Below are 10,991 nucleotides of genomic sequence, written 5' to 3'. Positions count from 1 at the left end.
ACCCCATCCATAAACAAATTAAACAACCATGGAGACATCACACACCCCTACCGTAAACCTACATTCAGTGAGAACCAATCACTTTCCTTTCTTCATACACGTACACATACCTAACATCCTCGACAAAAAACTTTTCACTGCCTCTAACAACTTCCCACCCACACCATATATTCTAAATACATTCCAGAGAGCATCTCTATCATCTCTATCATTTACCTTCTCCAGATCCATAAATGCTACATACAAATCCATTTGCTATTCAAAGTATTTCTCACATACATTTTTCAAAGCAAACACCTGATGCACACATCCTCTACCACTTCTGAAACCACACTTCTCTTCCCCAGTCTGATGGCCTGTATATGCTTTCACCCTCTCAATTAATAACCTCCCATAAACTTTACCAGGAATACTCAACAACTTTATACCGCTGTAATTTGAACACTCACTTTTATCCCCTTTGACTTTTTACAATCGCACTATGCAAGCATTCCGCCAATCCTTAGGCACCTCACCATGAGTCGTACATATATTAAATAACCTTACCAACCAGTCAACAATACAGTCACCCCATTTTTGAATAAATTCCCCTGCAATACCGTTCAAACCCGCTGACTTGCCAGCTTTCATCTTCTGCAAAGCTTTTCCTACTTCTTCTCTGTTTACTAAATAATTCTCACTAACTTTCTCACTTTGTACACCACCTCGACCAAAACATCCTGAATCGGCCACTCTATCATCAAACACATTCAACAAACCTTCAAAATACTCACCTCATCTCCTCACATCACTTCACCTTGTTATCATCTCCCATTAGCCCCTTTCAGTGAAGTTCCCATTTGTTCCCTTGTCTTATGCACTTTATTTACCTCCTTTCAAAACATCTTTTTATTCTCCCCGAAATTTAATGATACTCTCCCACCTCAACTCTCATTTGCCTTCTTTTTCACCCCTTGCACCTTTCTCTTGACCTCCTGCCTCTTTCTTTTATACATCTCCCAGTCATTTGCAATATATCCCTGCGAAAATCGTCCAAATAACTTTACGTATGTAAATATGAGAGATGGCCAGAGAGCGTTATTGGATTACGTGTTAATTGATCGGCGCGCGAAAGAGAAACTTTTGGATGTTAATATGCTGAGAGGTGCAAGTGGAGGGATATCTGATCATTATCTTGTGGAGGCGAAGATGAAGATATGTAGAGATTTTCAGAAAAGAAGAGAGAATGTTGAGGTGAAGAGAGTAGTGAGAGTAAGTGAGCTTGGGAAGAAGACTTGTGTGAGGAAGTACCAGGAGAGACTGAGTACAGAATGGAAAAAGGTGAGAACAAAGGACGTATGGGGAGTGGGGGAGGAGTGGGATGTATTTACGGAAGCTGAGATGGCTTGTGCAAAAGATGCTTGTGGCAAGAGAAGCATGGGAGGTGGGCATATTAGAAAGGGTAATGAGTGGTGGGATGAAGAAGTAAGATTATTAGTGAAAGAGAAGAGAGACGCATTTGGACGATTTTTGCAGGGATACAACGGAAGTGACTATATGTATAAAAGAAGGAAGCAGGAGCTAAAGAGAAAGGTGCAAGATGCGAAAAAGAGGGCAAATGAGAGTTGGGTGAGAGAGTATCAGTAAATTTTAGGGAGAATAAATAGATGTTTTGCAATGAGGCAGATAAAATGCGTAAGCCAAGGGAACAAACTTGAATATCAGTGAAGGGGGTTAAATGGGAGGTGATAACAAGTAGTGGTGATGTGAGAAGGAGATGGAGTCAGTATTTTGAAGGTTTGTTGAATGTGGTTGATGATAGATTGGTAGGTATAGGGTGTTTTGGTAGATGTGGTGTTCAAAGTGAGAGAGTTATGTAGAATGATTTGGGAAAGAGAGCAGAGGTAGCAAAAGCTTTGCGTAAGATGAGAGCCGGCAAGGAAGCGGGTTTGGATGGTATTGCCAAGGAATTCACTAAAAATGGGGGTGACTATTGTTGACTGGTTGGTAAGGTTATTTTATGTATGTATGACTCATGTGGAGGTACCTGAGGACTGGCGGAATTCTTGCATAGTGCCATTGTACAAAGGGAAAGGAGATAAGAGTGAGTGCTGAAATTACAGAGGTATAAGTTTGTTGATCAATCCTGGAACATTATATGGGAGGGTATTGATTGAGAGGGTGAAGTCATGTATAGAGCATCAGATTATGGAAGAGCATTGTGGTTTCAGAAGTGGTAGAGGATGTGTGGATCAGGTGTTTGGTTTGAAAACTGTATGTGAGAAATACTTAGAAAAGCAAATGGATTTGTATGTAGCATTTATGGATCTGGAGAAGGCATATAGATAGAGATGCTTTGTTTTTTTTTTTTTTTTTTTATACTTTGTCGCTGTCTCCCGCGTTTGCGAGGTAGCGCAAGGAAACAGACGAAAGAAATGGCCCAACCCCCCCCATACACATGTACATACACACGTCCACACACGCAAATATACATACCTACACAGCCTTCCATGGTTTACCCCAGACGCTTCACATGCCTTGATTCAATCCACTGACAGCACGTCAACCCCTGTATACCACATCGCTCCAATTCACTCTATTCCTTGCCCTCCTTTCACCCTCCTGCATGTTCAGGCCCCGATCACACAAAATCCTTTTCACTTCATCTTTCCACCTCCAATTTGGTCTCCCTCTTCTCCTCGTTCCCTCCACCTCCGACACATATATCCTCTTGGTCAATCTTTCCTCACTCATTCTCTCCATGTGCCCAAACCATTTCAAAACACCCTCTTCTGCTCTCTCAACCACGCTCTTTTTATTTCCACACATCTCTCTTACCCTTACGTTACTTACTCGATCAAACCACCTCACACCACACATTGTCCTCAAACATCTCATTTCCAGCACATCCATCCTCCTGCGCACAACTCTATCCATAGCCCACGCCTCGCAACCATACAACATTGTTGGAACTACTATTCCTTCAAACATACCCATTTTTGCTTTCCGGGATAATGTTCTCGACTTCCACACATTCTTCAAGGCTCCCAAAATTTTCGCCCCCTCCCCCACCCTATGATCCACTTCCGCTTCCATGGTTCCATCCGCTGACAGATCCACTCCCAGATATCTAAAACACTTCACTTCCTCCAGCCTCTCACCATTCAAACTCACCTCCCAATTGACTTGACCCTCAACCCTACTGTACCTAATAACCTTGCTCTTATTGACATTTACTCTTAACTTTCTTCTTCCACACACTTTACCAAACTCCGTCACCAGCTTCTGCAGTTTCTCACATGAATCCGCCACCAGCGCTGTATCATCAGCGAACAACAACTGACTCACTTCCCAAGCTCTCTCATCCCCAACAGACTTCATACTTGCCCCTCTTTCCAAAACTCTTGCATTTACCTCCCTAACAACCCCATCCATAAACAAATTAAACAACCATGGAGACATCACACACCCCTGCCGCAAACCTACATTCACTGAGAACCAATCACTTTCCTCTCTTCCTACACGTACACATGCCTTACATCCTCGATAAAAACTTTTCACTGCTTCTAACAACTTGCCTCCCACACCATATATTCTTAATACCTTCCACAGAGCATCTCTATCAACTCTATCATATGCCTTCTCCAGATCCATAAATGCTACATACAAATCCATTTGCTTTTCTAAGTATTTCTCACATACATTCTTCAAAGCAAACACCTGATCCACACATCCTCTACCACTTCTGAAACCACACTGCTCTTCCCCAATCTGATGCTCTGTACATGCCTTCACCCTCTCAATCAACACCCTCCCATATAATTTACCAGGAATACTCAACAAACTTATACCTCTGTAATTTGAGCACTCACTCTTATCCCCTTTGCCTTTGTACAACGGCACTATGCAAGCATTCCGCCAATCCTCAGGCACCTCACCATGAGTCATACATACATTAAATAACCTTACCAACCAGTCAACAATACAGTCACCCCCTTTTTTAATAAATTCCACTGCAATACCATCCAAACCTGCTGCCTTGCCGGCTTTCATCTTCCGCAAAGCTTTTACTACCTCTTCTCTGTTTACCAAATCATTTTCCCTAACCCTCTCACTTTGCACACCACCTCGACCCAAACACCCTATATCTGCCACTCTGTCATCAGACACATTCAACAAACCTTCAAAATACTCATTCCATCTCCTTCTCACATCACCACTACTTGTTATCACCTCCCCATTTACGCCCTTTACTGAAGTTCCCATTTGCTCCCTTGTCTTACGCACCCTATTTACCTCCTTCCAGAACATCTTTTTATTCTCCCTAAAATTTACTGATAGTCTCTCACCCCAACTCTCATTTGCCCTTTTTTTCACCTCTTGCACCTTTCTCTTGACCTCCTGTCTCTTTCTTTTATACTTCTCCCACTCAATTGCATTTTTTCCCTGCAAAAATCGTCCAAATGCCTCTCTCTTCTCTTTCACTAATACTCTTACTTCTTCATCCCACCACTCACTACCCTTTCTAAACAGCCCACCTCCCACTCTTCTCATGCCACAAGCATCTTTTGCGCAATCCATCACTGATTCCCTAAATACATCCCATTCCTCCCCCACTCCCCTTACTTCCATTGTTCTCACCTTTTTCCATTCTGTACACAGTCTCTCCTGATACTTCTTCACACAGGTCTCCTTCCCAAGCTCACTTACTCTCACCACCTTCTTCACCCCAACATTCACTCTTCTTTTCTGAAAACCCATACTAATCTTCACCTTAGCCTCCACAAGATAATGATCAGACATCCCTCCAGTTGCACCTCTCAGCACATTGACATCCAAAATTCTCTCTTTCGCACGCCTGTCCATTAACACGTAATCCAATAACGCTCTCTGGCCATCTCTCCTACTTACATAAGTATACTTATGTATATCTCGCTTTTTAAACCAGGTATTCCCAATCATCAGTCCTTTTTCAGCACATAAATCTACAAGCTCTTCACCATTTCCATTTACAACACTGAACACCCCATGCATACCAATTATTCCCTCAACTGCCACATTACTCACCTTTGCATTCAAATCACCCATCACTATAACCCGGTCTCGTGCATCAAAACCGCTAACACACTCATTTAGCTGCTCCCAAAACACTTGCCTCTCATGATCTTTCTTCTCATGCCCAGGTGCATATGCACCAATAATCACCCACCTCTCTCCATCAACTTTCAATTTTACCCATATTAATCGAGAATTTACTTTCTTACATTCTATGACATACTCCCACAACTCCTGTTTCAGGAGTATTGCTACTCCTTCCCTTGCTCTTGTCCTCTCACTAACCCCTGACTTCACTCCCCAGACATTTCCAAACCACTCTTCCCCTTTACCCTTGAGCTTCGTTTCACTCAGAGCCAAAACATCCAGGTTCCTTTCCTCAAACATACTACCTATCTCTCCTTTTTTCACATCTTGGTTACATCCACACACATTTAGGCACCCCACTCTGAGCCTTCGAGGAGGATGAGCACTCCCCGCGTGACTCCTTCTTCTGTTTCCCATTTTAGAAAGTTAATACAAGGAGGGGAGGATTTCCGGCCCCCCGCTCCCGTCCCCTCTAGTCGCTTTCTACTACACGCGAGGAATACGTGGGAAGTATTCTTTCACCCCTATCCCCAGGGATAATATACATATATAAACACACACACACACACACACACACACACACACACGCACACACACACACACACACACATACATATATATACATATGAAAAATGTAAGAAACAATCTTTTGTGGAAGGTAATAAAATCGTAAGGTGTGGGAGGTAAGTTGTTAGAAGCAGTGAAAAGTTTTTATCGAGGATGTAAGGCATATCTACGTGTAGGAAGAGAGGAAAGTGATTGATTCTCATTGAATGTTGTTTTGCGGAAGGGTGCATGATGTCTCCATGGTTCTTTAATTTCTTTATGGGTGGAGTTGTTAGGACGGTGAATGCAAAAGTTTTGGAAGGAGGGGCAAGTATCCAATCTGCTGTGCATGAGAGAGCTTGGGAAGTGAGTTAGTTGTTGTTCACTGATGATACAGCGCTGGTGGCTGATTCGGGTGAGAGGCTGCAGAAGCAGATGAATGAGTTTGATAAAGTGTGTGAAAGAAGAAAGTTAAGAGTAAATGTGAATAAGAGCAAGGTTATCAGGTACAGTAGGGTTTAGGGACAAGCCAATTGGGAGGTAAGGTTGAATGGAGAAAAACTGGAGGAACTGAAGTGTTTTAGATATCTGAGAGTGGATTTGGAGAAGGATGGAACAATGGAATCGGAAGAGAATCATAGGGTGGGGGTGAGGACGAAAGTTCTGGGATTGTGGAAAAATATGTGGAAGTCGAGAACGTTATCTTGGAAAGCAAAAATGGATATGTTTGAAGGAATAGTGCTTCCAACAATGTTTTATGGTTGTGAGGCGTATGCTATAGATAGAGTTGTGCGTAGGAGGGTGGATGTGCTGGAAATGAGATGTTTGAGGACAATATGTGGTGTGAGGTGGTTTGATCGAGTGACTAATGAAAGGGTAACAGAGATGTGTGGTAGTAAAAAGAGTGTGGTTAAGTGTGTTTTGAAATGGTTTGATTACATACAGAGAACGAGTGAGGAAAGATTGACAAACAGGATATATGTGTCAGAGGTGGAGGGATCGAGGAGAAGTGGGAGAACAAATTGGAGGTGGAGAGATATGGTGAAAGATATTTTGAGTGATCGGGCAGGAACATCCAGGAGGGTGAAACACGTACAAGGAATAGAGTGAATTGGAACGATGTGGTATACCGGGTTCGACGTGATGTCACTGGATTGACCAAGGGCATGTGAAGCGTCTGGGTTAATGCATGAAATTTTTTTGGGCCGGGGTTGTGGAAAGTGAGCTGTGGTTTCGGTGAATTACGCATGATAGCTAGAGACTCCGTGTGGACGAAACTGGCCTTTGTTGTCTTTTGCAAGCGCTACCTCTCGCACATGCGGAGGGAGGGGCTTGTCATCTCAGTTATTAACCCTAACTCTATTCCCAAGAGAAAAATCATTGAACCTTCTATTATTAGATTAAAAAACACAGACTTATACATGTATACAAATGTGTATAATTCGTACTTGCTGCCTTTATTCATTCTCGTCGCCGCCCCACCACATTTGAAAGGACAACCCGCTCCCACCGCATGTGCGCGAGGTAGCGCTAGAAAAAGACATCAAAGCCCACATTCGTTCACACTTAGTCTCTAGCTGTCATGTATATTAAACCGAAACCATAGCACCCTTCCCATATCTAGGACCCAGGAAACTTTCTATGGTTTACCCCAGACGCTTCACATGCCCTGGTTCAGTCCATTGACAGCATGCCGACCCTATATACGACATCATTCCAATTCACTCTATTCCTTCCACGCCTTTCGCCCTCTTGCATGTTCAGGCCAAGATAGCTCAAAATCTTTCTCACTCCATCTTTCCACCTACAAACTGGTTTCCCACTTCTCATTCCCTCCACCTCTGACATATATATATCCTCTTTGTCAATCTTTACTCACTCATTCTCTCCATGTGATCAAACCATTTCAAAACACCCTCCTCTGACCTCTAAACCTAACTCTTTTTATTACCACACACCTCTTTAACCCTTTCATTACTTACTTAATCAAACCACCTTACAGCACATATTGTCCACAAACATCTCATTTCCAACAAAGCCATCTACCTCCTCAAAACTCTATATATAGCACACGCCTTGCAACAATATAACATTGTTGGAAACACTATTCCTTCAACCATAGCCATTTTTGCTCTCCGAGATAATGTTCCCGCCTTATACACATTTTTCAACACTTCCAGAGCTTTTGATCCCTCTCCCACCCTGTGACTCACCGCTTCCACGGTTCCACCCGCTGGCAAATCCACTCCCAGATATCTAAAACGCGTTAATTCCTCCAGTTTTTCTCCAATTAAACTTACCTCCCACTTGACTTGTCCCTCAACCCCACTGTACCTAATAACCTTCCTATTATTCACATTTACTCTGAGCTCTCTTCTTTCACACACTTTACCAAACTCAGTCGCCAGCTTCTGCAGTTTCTCACTAGCGCTGTGTCAACCGCAAACAACAACTGGCTCACTTCCCAAGCTCTCTCATCCACAACAGACTGCATACTTGCCCCTCTTTCCAAAACTCTTGCATTACCTCCCTAACAACCCCATCCATAAACAAATTAAAGAAACATGGAGTCGTCACGCACCTCTGCCACAAACCGACAGTCCCTGAGAACAAATCACTTTCCTCTCTTCCCACTCGCACAAATACCTTGCATCCTAGATAAAAACTTTTCATTGCTTTTAACAACTTGCCTCCCACTCCATATGTTCTTAATACCTTCCTCAGCGCCTCTATATCAACTCGATCATATGCCTTCTCAAGATCCTTAAATACTAAATACAAATCCATTTGCTTTTCTGAGTATTTCTCACATACATTCTTCAAATCAAATACCTGATCCAGACATCCTTTACCACCTCTAAAACCATGCTGCTCTTCCCTAATCTGATGCTCTGTACAGGCCTTTACCCTCTCAATCAATAACCCCCCCCCCCATATAATTTCCCGTAAATACTCAACAAACATATACCACTGTGAATTGAGCACTCACCTTTATTCCCTTTAACCTTCTACAATGGCACTGTGCAAGCATTCGCCAATATCCTGACCAACCAGTCAACAACAAAGTCACCCACTTATCTAATAGATTTCACTGCAATACCATCCAAACCCACTGTCTTGCCGTCTTTCATCTTCCGCAAAGCTTTCGCTAGCCCTTCTCCGTTTAGTAAATCATTCTCACTAACCCTCTCACTTCACACACCACTTAGTCCAAAACATCTTATATCTGCCACTCTATCATCTAACACATTCAACAAACCTTTAAAATCCTCACTCCATCTCACTCCATTAGCCCCCCTTCACCGATGTTTCCATTAGTTCTTTTGTCTTACGCACATTATATACCACTTTCCAAAACATCTTTTTATTCTCCCTAAAATTTAATGATACTTTCTCACCCAAACTCTCTTTTGCCCTTTCGCCTTTCTCTTGACTTCCTGCCTCTTTTTTTATACATTCCCCAATCATTTGCTCTATATCCCTTCAAACCTAATCCAAAAGACTCTCTCTGTTCCCTAAATGCATCCCTTTCTTCCCCCCCTTCCCTTAAGTCCTTTGCTCTCATCTTTTTCCATTCTGCACTCAGTGTCTCCTGGTACTTCCTCACACAAGTCTCCTTCCAAAGCTCACTTACTCTCACCACTCTTTTCACCCCAAAAGTTTCTCTTCTTTTCTGAAAACCTCTACAAACCTTCGCCTTTGCCTCCTCAAAATAATGATCAGAAATCCCTCCTGTTGCAACTATCAGCACATTAACATCCAAAAGTCTCTCTTTCGCGCGCCTATCAATTAACATATAATCCAATAACGCTCTCTGGCCATCTCTCCTACTTGCATACGTATACTTATGTATATTTCTCTTCTTAAACCAGATATTCAAAATCACCAATCCTTTCTCAGCACACAAATCTATAAGCTTTATACCATTTCCATTTACAACACTAAACACCCCATGTACAACAATTATTCCCTCAGCTGCCACATCACCTACCCTGGCAAGCAAATCGCCGATCACTTTAACCCGGTCTCGTGCAACAAAACTACTAACACACTCACTCAGCTGCTTCCAAAACACTTGCTTCTCATAATTATTCTTCTCTTGCCTATGTGCATATGCACCAATAATCACCAATCTCTCTCCATCCACTTTCAGTTTTATCCATATCACTCTAGTGTTTACTTTCTTACACTCTACCACATACTCCCACCACTCCTGTTTCAGGAGTAGTGCTACTCCTTCCCTTGTTCTAGTCATTTCACCAACCACTTACTTTACTCCCAAAACATTCCCGAACCACTCATCCCCTTTACCCTTTAGCTTCGTTTCACTTAGACCCTAGACATCAGGGTTCCTTTCCTTAAAGGTACTACCTATCTCTCCTTATTTCTCATCATGGTTACATCCAAACATATTAAAACACCCCAGTCTGAGCCTTCGAGGAGGATGAGGACTCCTCGCGTGACTCCTACTTCTGTATCCCCTTTTAAAAAGTTGAAAAAGAAGGAGGGAAGTGTTTCTAGCTCACCGCTCCTGTCAAATGTAGTCACCTTCTACGACAAGTGAGGAATGCGTGGGAAGTAGTCTTTATCCCTTATACCCAGGTAAAATATACGTATATATATATATATATATATATATATATATATATATATATATATATATATATATATATATATATATATATATATATATATACATATATATATATATATATATATATATATATATATATATATATATATATATATATATATATATATATATATATATAAACAAACCTCGCCAGGTGGTAGAGTGTCCCTCAGTGTATGGAGACAGACTTCCCCAGAACTTTTTTAAAGGTTAAGTAAATGTTTATAGTTTTGTTACTGAAGTGATAGTTTTCATACATGGTGCTCTGACAAGAAAATAGTGAAATTGGAAAAAAAAAATGTAGCTTAGACATTGAAGCTTATTGATACAGTGGTTAAATTGATGAGAACTACTACTGACGTTTGTGTAAATAGATTATACATTTCCCTTTTCCATAGACAGAGGTTGAACCATTATATGACATTCATTTTCTCATTTCATTTCAAGCTAGAAGTTTCAGTTTTCTAAATTATTTCTCACTTTTTCATATGTATATATATGCATATGTGTGTGTGTGTGTGTATATGTGCGTGTGTATCTGTATGTATATATATATATATATATATATATATATATATATATATATATATATATATATATATATATATATATATATATATATATATATATATATATATATATATATATATATATTATCCCTGGGGATAGGAGTGAAAGAATACTTCCCACA

General features: G+C 41.3%; 1 protein-coding gene across 1 annotated transcript in view; it reads left to right on the top strand.

Annotated features, from left to right (window-relative positions):
• The window catches only part of LOC139763325 (ionotropic receptor 21a-like), a 638,186-nt gene that overhangs the window by 347,519 nt on the left and 279,676 nt on the right, over positions 1-10,991 (top strand). The window lies entirely within an intron of this gene.

The sequence above is a fragment of the Panulirus ornatus genome, chromosome 46 (genome assembly GCF_036320965.1).
Source record: "Panulirus ornatus isolate Po-2019 chromosome 46, ASM3632096v1, whole genome shotgun sequence".
NCBI classification, from domain to species: Eukaryota; Metazoa; Arthropoda; class Malacostraca; order Decapoda; family Palinuridae; genus Panulirus; species Panulirus ornatus.
Note: the sequence above shows the minus strand (reverse complement) of the source record. Positions and strands in the feature narration are given on the sequence as shown.